This window comes from Centroberyx affinis, unplaced genomic scaffold, assembly GCF_046629955.1.
Source record: "Centroberyx affinis isolate AG114_WGS23_722 - 3 ecotype Tasmania unplaced genomic scaffold, CSIRO-AGI_Caff_v1 ptg001231l_1, whole genome shotgun sequence".
In the NCBI taxonomy this organism is placed as follows: domain Eukaryota; kingdom Metazoa; phylum Chordata; class Actinopteri; order Beryciformes; family Berycidae; genus Centroberyx; species Centroberyx affinis.
In genome coordinates, this window is record NW_027279744.1 from 81,107 (window position 1) to 90,230 (window position 9,124).

Below are 9,124 nucleotides of genomic sequence, written 5' to 3' on the forward strand. Positions count from 1 at the left end.
GAGGCTATCACCAGGATAATATATCACCAGGATAATATCGAGGGCTTGGCGCCACAGGGGCGTAAGAAGCTTTTGACAAACACAAAAAAGTGGACAAAACTTAAATCAACTGTTGATAATGATCCATAAATACACAAATGGAGAGATACCAAATAGATCTCCTCAAGAGCTTTTACTTGTAATATAGATCTAATTTTCATATATATGCCTATGACTATACATTACATAGAAAGTTGACTTGACTCCTGTGTCTCTCCTACTCTGTCACCCTCGCTACTTTCCCACTGTCTGAATAAATAAGAATAAGAATAGCATAAGAATTAATAAGAAGCATAAGAATTCTAAAGGTGAGTGGACAGCCCATTCACTCAAAAAAAGGTGAATTGTCTTAAACTACACAAAACTCAGAGAACTACAAGAATACCAGCTGTATTTCTAATGCCAGAATATTAATAAGAATGAGAAAGTCAGATTGAATGTAGCCTGTGAAAAATCAGGGCCACACTTGAAGCCCACATACAAATTCAACCCCAAATATCAGTTTGGTTAAGAAACCATAGTCCTGCCATGTATCATATGTGGTCATGGCAGTGTCAAGCTGAATTTATTTTGTCCCTCTCTCCTCTCTAGTCGACACAGTAGCCTACATTTAAAATACACTGTAGACTCTGCAGAAGATAACACAAGGCTTTGCACTTGAATGACCTGTGTCAATACACACATATCCTTATGAACTGATTTCACATTCTGTAGTTTCTGTTGCCCCCTTGTGGATGGTTACATCCAGCAAAGAGCTGAACTTGGCTCATATGGCATGCACTTCACCTGCTCGTGCAGTGTACCAGGTTGTTGGGAGTATTTCAGTGAAGCAGTGATATATCTAAGGATCTGTGTCTCGTGTATATAGTAGTACAGCACAGTATATGATCCATAATGGACATATTGTGGTTAATCCTAATCCTGGTTTGATCTCATTTATGGGGTAAGCTACTAAAGTCCCACGCTAGCACATCTCTGTCCTTTCTAGGACTAGGGCAGTGTGGAGAAGACTGGGGAAGAGAGGGGAAGGCAAGAGTGCAAGTCCATAATCGATGCTTGAATGTATGTGCTGCACTCCACCGTAGCCCACAGACTCCATTTGCTTTATGCACTGAATGTACAAAACATTAGTTGCAGCCCCTTTTGCACAATCCACATTTCAACTGTCTCAAAGCTTAAAAATCCTTCTTTAACTCGCCTGCTTCTCTTTATCTACATCTCCTCCTTTGCGATTGTAGAGATTTAATAAAGAAAATCAATAAGGGGTAATGGCTTTTACCTGGATTCACCTCATCAGTGTACTTCATGACAAGAGCAAGCGTCCTAACTGGACAATCTGTTTCATTTGTACATTCAGTGTACAAATGAAACTCCTGGCCAGTCTTGTTTGGCTAGAACACAAACCCTTACAACAACCTCCTGTGGTACTTTGAGATTTTCATAGTTTTTCTACGGTGCTTGATTTAGGTATCACAGTAGAGTAAGTGGTAATGTACTAGGGTTAGAGTGATATAGAGGTTTGGCAATATACTGGGCCGATATTTGATGAAATATAGGATATCGGCCAGTCATGTCATCCACCTCTGATATGATGGAGGTTCCTCCCTGACCACAGCTACACACAAAACAGTCTGTAAAAACTATAAGAAATGTTTATGTTTGTTTAATTGTTCAATAATATCTTTTGTTAATTCCTTGAATATGTGAGGTGGGTCACCAGTCTGGGTTTCAATGAAGAGTTTTAGTGTCCCTTGATGTTCCAAATGCTGTTTCAGCAGTTTGCCCACCCTGCCAAGAATGAAATACTGCGGGAAACACTGAATCTTTGTCATTTTTTTTGGCATGGAAATGGTCAAATAGAAAGATATGAAAAATTGTCACAGAATAGTGGTGGCTTCAATCACACAAATAAATCAGTTTACCAAAGACCACAGGAATGCCAAAACTTCCTCTTTGATTAAAAACATAAAAAAAAATTATTGGTAGTTTTCAATGGTATTTGTCTTTTAATTGTCACACACATACAGCACACACACACACACACACACACACACACACACACACACACGCATACACACATACACGCACACATACACGCATCATTCACACAGTCGTACACTCACATACCACACAAACACACACCCAAAAATAACCATACATATTCAAAACAATTCCCATACAATGAGAACATTCATCCACACATCACCTCACTGAAATAAATCTACATCACCTCACCCACTCATCCACACCTTCACCAAGGGATTTCAATTTTTTCCAAAAAAGCTTTCCATACATCGTGAAATGACTTTTGATTTCCATTTAGTGTTGCTGTTACATATTCTAAATTAGCAACATTAAAGATGGAATTGAACTATACAGTAATTTGATGGATAGACACCCCTATTTTTTCAGTTTGTAAAAATGATTATTTCTTTGGCAATAGCCATTGAGATAAGGATACACTTATGGTTTTTCTGAGGAACCTCTAAACCTGTTAGATCCCCAGTTAAGCAAAGGGAAGGGCATGATGGAATGCTATAGCCTATTAAATGAGTCATTTTAGCTATAATATATATGTATATCATGTATGTATAATAATCCCACAAAGCATAAAAGTAGCCTATACATTTTAGTGTTACAGTGTGCACACGTCAGTTGGTTCCAAACCCATCAAAACATCTTCTCAAATAAACTCTATGAAGAGTCTTAAATTGAATTAACTGCAAACTTGAATTTCACATCATCTGAATGTTTTCACAGACGACTCTCCACACTGGGAGGTCTTTGTAAATCTTCATGTCATTTTTAATAGGAAGAACAAAAGCAGCTGTCTTTTTTTGTCCAGCAGTTTATAGATATTTGCTAGATGTTTTTTGGAGTTACTAATAAGGAGTAGTTTCTATAATAAAATAGATGGTTCCAGATTGAGTAAATGAATACAAAGCTTTTAAGATATTTTTAGTTGTAGTTAGCTATAGTGACTACTTAGTGGTAGATTATATTTCAAGCTTAATACATCCTAGGGCAGAAGAGAACCATTATTAGTGTTATTGTCTACAGCCGGGATCAGCTGATGGTGCTCCGACACCTGCCATATTATTTGCCCAGGGAAATTTCACATGTCACTGTGGTGGCTGTTTACACCCCCCCCCCTCTGCCAACCCGACGTCGGCGTGTAACATCATTCACACCGCCATAGCTCGACTCCAGACTCAACACCCGAGTGCCCTCATAGCAATCTCGGGTGACTTCAACCATGTCACCATGGCAACAACCCTGCCCAACTTCACACAGTATGTGAGCTGTCCAATCAGAGAGGAGAGGACGCTGGACTTGTTGTATGCTAATGTGAAGGATGCATACAGCTCTTCCTCCAACCAACGTCTACTCCACCGCCCCCCCCCCCCTCCCCCTTCCTACAGCCCCCCCCCCTTCCTACAGCCCCCCATCCTCCAGTGAGGGTCCTACCCCCCCCCCCCCCCCCCCGGCTCCCATACTGACTGTCCTCTCCAACCTGACAACTCCACCCCTCCCCCTCCCCTACCTGTAACCTCTACAGTGTGCTTCACAGCTGACCATGTAAGAAGACAGCTGATGAGACTGCACTCAAGCCAGGCTGCAGGCCCTGATGGTGTCAGCTCCAGGGTGCTCAAAGCCTGTGCCCCCCAGCTATGTGGAGTGCTTCACCATGTCTTCAACATGAGCCTGAGTCTTCAAAGGATCCCCGTGCTGTGAAAGACGTCCTGCCTCGTCCCTGTGCCGAAGACGCCGCGTCCCGCTGGCTCCAAGGACTACAGACCGGCGGCATTGACCTCCCACATTATGAAGACCCTGGAGAGACTTGTCCTGGAGCTGCTCCGACCCATGGTCAAGCCACTCTTGGACCCCCTCCAGTTCGCCTACCAGCCCCGACTTGGAGTTGAGGACGCCATCATTTACGTGCTAAACCGCGCCTACGCCCATCTAGACAAACCGGCGAGCACTGTGAGGCTCATGTTTTTTGACTTCTCCAGTGCTTTCAACACCATCCGGCCGGCTCTACTGGGTGAGAAGCTGACAGTGATGCAGGTGGATGCCCCCCTCGTGTCCTGGATTGTCAACTACCTGACTGGCAGACCGCAGTATGTGTGCTTGCAACACTGTGTGTCGGACAGAGTGGTCAGCAACACTGGGGCCCCGCAGGGGACAGTCCTGTCTCCCTTCCTCTTCACCCTCTACACCACGGACTTCAACTACCACACAGAGTCCTGCCATCTTCAGAAGTTCTCTGATGACTCTGCTATAGTTGAATGTATCAGCAAGGGTGAGGAGGCTGAGTATAGGGCTGCGGTGGGAAACTTTGTCACATGGTGTGAGCAGAACCATCTGCAGCTCAACGTGGCAAAGACAAAGGAGCTGGTTGTGGATCTGAGGAGAGCCAAGGCACCGGTGACCCCTGTTTCCATCCAGGGGGTCAGTGTGGACATTGTGGAGGACTACAAGTAGCCTACCTGGGAGAGTACATTGACAATAAACTGAACTGGGCTAAGAACACTGAAGCTCTCTACAAGAAGGGCCAGAGCCGTCTCTACTTTTTGAGGAGGCTGAGGTCCTTCAACATCTGCCGGACAATGCTGAGGATGTTTTATGAGTCTGTGGTGGCCAGTGCTCTCCTGTTTGCTGTTGTGTGCTGGGGCAGCAGGTCGAGGGCAGCGGACTCAAAGAGACTCAACAAACTGATCCGCAAGGCCAGTGACGTTGTGGGGGTGGAGCTGGACTCTCTGGCAGCAGTGTCAGAGAGGAGGATGCTGTCCAAGTTACATGGCATCTTGGACAATGTCTCCCACCCGCTCCATGACATGCTGGTCAAGCACAGGAGCACATTCAGTATAAGACTCATTCCACCGAGATGCACCACAGAGCGCCACAGGAAGTCATTCCTGCCTGTGGCCATCAAACTTTTCAACTCCTCCCTCAGAGCGTCAGACACTCTGAGTCAATAGACTGGCTCTTGGACTTATTTCACCCCTGTCAGCAGTTTTATAACCCCATAATTTATAATTTATATTTTAAACTGTGCAATACCGATTCTAGTAATAATTTTGTGCAATAATTCAACTGTGCAATAAATATTTAATTATTTAATTATTTACACTCTTGTATATATTGGAGTTTGATGCACATATTTGTACATAATTTTTATTTCTCTTATTTCTATATTATTATTATTATTATTATTATTATCATTGTTATATATTGTAGTATAATGCACATATTTTACATATTTCCTATCTTCTTATTTCTATTTTTCTTATAAGTTCCCTATGCTTATATATATTTCTCTTCTAGAATGTGAGCAACTGCAATGTAACCCAGTTTCCCCTCGGGGATCAATAAAGTATTTCTGATTCTGATTCTGATTCTGATTATGAAAGATATCCCATAAGATGAGTTGATGTGGATCTGGATGTTGACCACAGCATTCATATTCTGTGTATTTTGTCCATTTTGTTGTCAACATTTTGTTATTTTTTGTTTGCCCACTCTGGGCACCCATTGCACACCTGACCGGCCTTGAAGGGGGATTCCTCTTTGTGCTTCCCATCCCAAAGTTTCTTCCATTTTTTCCCCCATGCAAGGTTTTCATGGGATCTTTTCCTTGTTCTCATTGAGGGTTTAAAGTGAGTATACTGCCCACTCTCCTTTTATAAAAGAAAAACCCCCAAAACAAAACCAATGGCAAACTGTCCCATCAAATTGCACCAAATTTGGAGTACTAAAAGAAGACCACAGCATAAGTATTGAACCACATAATGATTGACACAGGAATTTCTATGGTCTATCTATAAGTACCAAAATGCTGCAGGAACATGTGGTACTTTATCATAGGACATTTTTCTGATGGCAGTTCAGCTAGCTAAGCCATACTGTAGTACAAGATTTTGATGGAAGATGTACTGCACGGATTCCATGTGGACATAATGGCTAATTGCCAAGTCACAAATAGTCCACTGCTATGATAGTATGAAGAAGAGACGGGTATATGAGGAGTGTAGCTCAGGCTAGGCCGGCATTTCAGAGGTTGAGGGATTTTACATTAAGGACATGACAGATGATGAGGTGCTGAGTTATGGGGGATCAAGTGTAACCAATGTGTGCGCTTTCATATTTTAAGTGTGCATGTATGCCTGTATGCTTTACAGTCTGAAGGTATGTGTGTGTGGGAGGAGTTCACCTAGAAACAAGGACTGGAATAGCTACAGACCTTCATGAGAACACATTGTGTACCAATATCTGTTACACATTTTTTCAAAGGTGCCTGTATCAGGCTTTGGAAGAGTTATAAAGAGTGTAATGCTGCTCCTGTCCTGCTTTTTCTTTAGCAGAAATTGTACCCTCCACCCCTCATGTTCATTTACTCATCACTGTGTGATTATTCAGCTTGTACTGCAGTGAGACCGTGTTGGTGGTAATGAGATTTATTTAACACACTGAGTTGTAGACCAGCAACAGGTGTGTGTTGTCTGGCTGGTCAGCAGAGGGCAGCAGTACTCTGAAACTGACTTCAGCTCAGTCTTACATTTCTTCATCAGGCCTCTCACTTATTTTCACTGCCCTATCACTTCAGGAATCGTAGGTTGTCAGAAAAATCAGGTTATTATATAAACCATCATTACACAATGTCATATTTGATGTAATGGATTCATTTACTAAGAATGCGTACAAGCTAATTTCAGTTTTCAAAAATCTGTATAAAAGGATGCTGGCAATGGAAAAAAAAAGTTCTCTCCGGTTTAGCTCTCATCCTGTTTAGCTGTCATCTGGTGAATGTGTTTGTTGAGACTATTTAAGTGTTTGAGTGTGCCAGTACAATTGTCATTATTGTTTTCATATTCTCGCTCTCTAAGGAAAGTATGTGCTGACAACTCATGACAAACACCAAACTCGCTGTATAAATGGTAACTAAATGAATGGTCATATTGTGAACCCCCGACTCCAGCAAATGTCTGTTGTTCATGTTTCACATCTGCAATTTTGCAACAGACCATGGCACGCTAAACATAAAGTCCCGAATTCCTCCTCGACAAGAAGACACATATGGCACAGTGCGATGAAACATCTCTCTTCTGATTTTTATTGTACGGTTGAATGGTTATGATTAGGAGCCAGGGTGAAGAAATGTGTATGATGTCTAATATGGGTGATGTGAAGGGTTATAAAAAAAAAACATATGTGCCTGCCTCACACCTGGAAACACACTGGGATGAAAAAAATTATATTTGATAATAAAAATTGAGTGTGTTGCTTCTTTAATTAGAAGGGCTAAGCGTCTCCTTTGTGTTTCGCAGTTAGGACGGTCATAAAAGAGCACAGTTATCGTCAGTCTGACAGCCATTATCCTGCTCCTCTGTCATACTGTCACACTGGTCCCCCACATAATTATACCTCCTGCCTCATGTCACAAAATGCCTCCTCTCTGCTAGTGTGTGTGTATGTGTGTGTGTGTGTGTACTGATAAAGGAGAGACACAGTGAGAGGAGACAGCAGAGAAAGGCAGATTAATCTCCAGAGTCGAGGGGAAAAGCTGTTTATTAGGTTCACGTGTGAAGCGGCCAGCCACGCTGTCAGTTGTGTTCTGGATTTGAACGTCCACAGACCGACATGTTGTGCCGTTTCACAAGGGAGGGTAGCGTTTCAGCTCTGAATGCAACAAAGACATCTGTACAGTCCATGTGTGTGCGTGTGTGTGTGTGTGTGTGTGTGTGTGTGTATGTGTGTGTGAAAACATGGTCAGGACCATGAAAGTCTGTAGGACGTGAGCCCAAAGCACTGCGGTGCAGAAATCAGCAGATTCATCATGGAGCTCTGCACTCATGGCCGTCCTCAACATTGCCACCTTTTGACATACATTTTGTAAAGATTATTTAATGCAATACTTAATTAATCCACATAGGGAAATTCTCTTTTCACCCCCTGGGGAGGTCAAAGCGTATAGGGTCGACTACAGTACAGCACTTCTGCTTTATGCATTTCTGCTTCATGCTGCTACACAGTGCAGAGCGACAGGCTGGAGGAGAGAGAGAGAGAGACAGGGTGTGATTTGCAGCAAAGGTTCAAAAGCTTCAAAGCCATGATGTCGTTAGTATGTGGCATGATCATTAGTCCGCAGAGACATCAGGATGCCCTGCCGCTGGTCTGCGTTTCTGTCAGGTATCAAAGAGACTTCATTTCTTCACAGGAACAAGCTACTGTAGTTTCCAACTCTAGCACATACTGCAAGAGGGCCACAAACCTCAAACTGTCTCTCCTCTCTTCTCAGGTACATTTGTCTCTGGTATTAGCATCTAAAACTCCCCATTCATTTATTCAAATTCCAAATTGACATATCTGTTTCCTTGTGGTTTAATTATGAAAATTGGATAGTTTAAGGAATCCTTCCATTGAGTCGTTTCAATTGAGGCTTCTTCCATTAAATACAGTTTGTAAATGTCTTTCTCTATATCATTTTCAGATGAACCAACCATTAGTTCTGATGGTAAATGGCTTCAGGCAGAGCATTAGAGCCCATGCATAGAGACTGTATTATCAATCAGGCTGAAGAGCTGTACTTATCATGGTGGTGCCATGAGGCTGATGTCTGAAGAGGCTGAGTATACAGACTTATGCAGAGCAGCCACAGCACTGTTTGGACAAGAGTGTTTCTCCAAGTCATAGTATCGGACATGTCATTAGTAACGATAAACAACAGGCAAAAGCGTCAATTTCATAAATCCCGTCATGGATAGTAGCTACAGTTTCAATAATGCTGACAGGAACATCACCAAGATTCAAATAGAATAGATTACATTTAAAAATGAACATTGAATGACAGTCCGTACACATCTTCACAAACCGCCACCCAAAAGCTGGCCAAACAAAGCATTTATCCTCGGTCTTCTTCTATCCACGGAGCTCCCTTTACGCTCTCTGCCACTGGTTCTGTTATTGTCCTCCAAATGATGAGCTCTCCTGTCAGAGTTGGTCATGTTTTACACAGCTAGATGAAAGTCTGCAGGGAGTGTGTAAAATGTTTATTGGGCGGATAAGCAAGCGGAGAAACACGGCA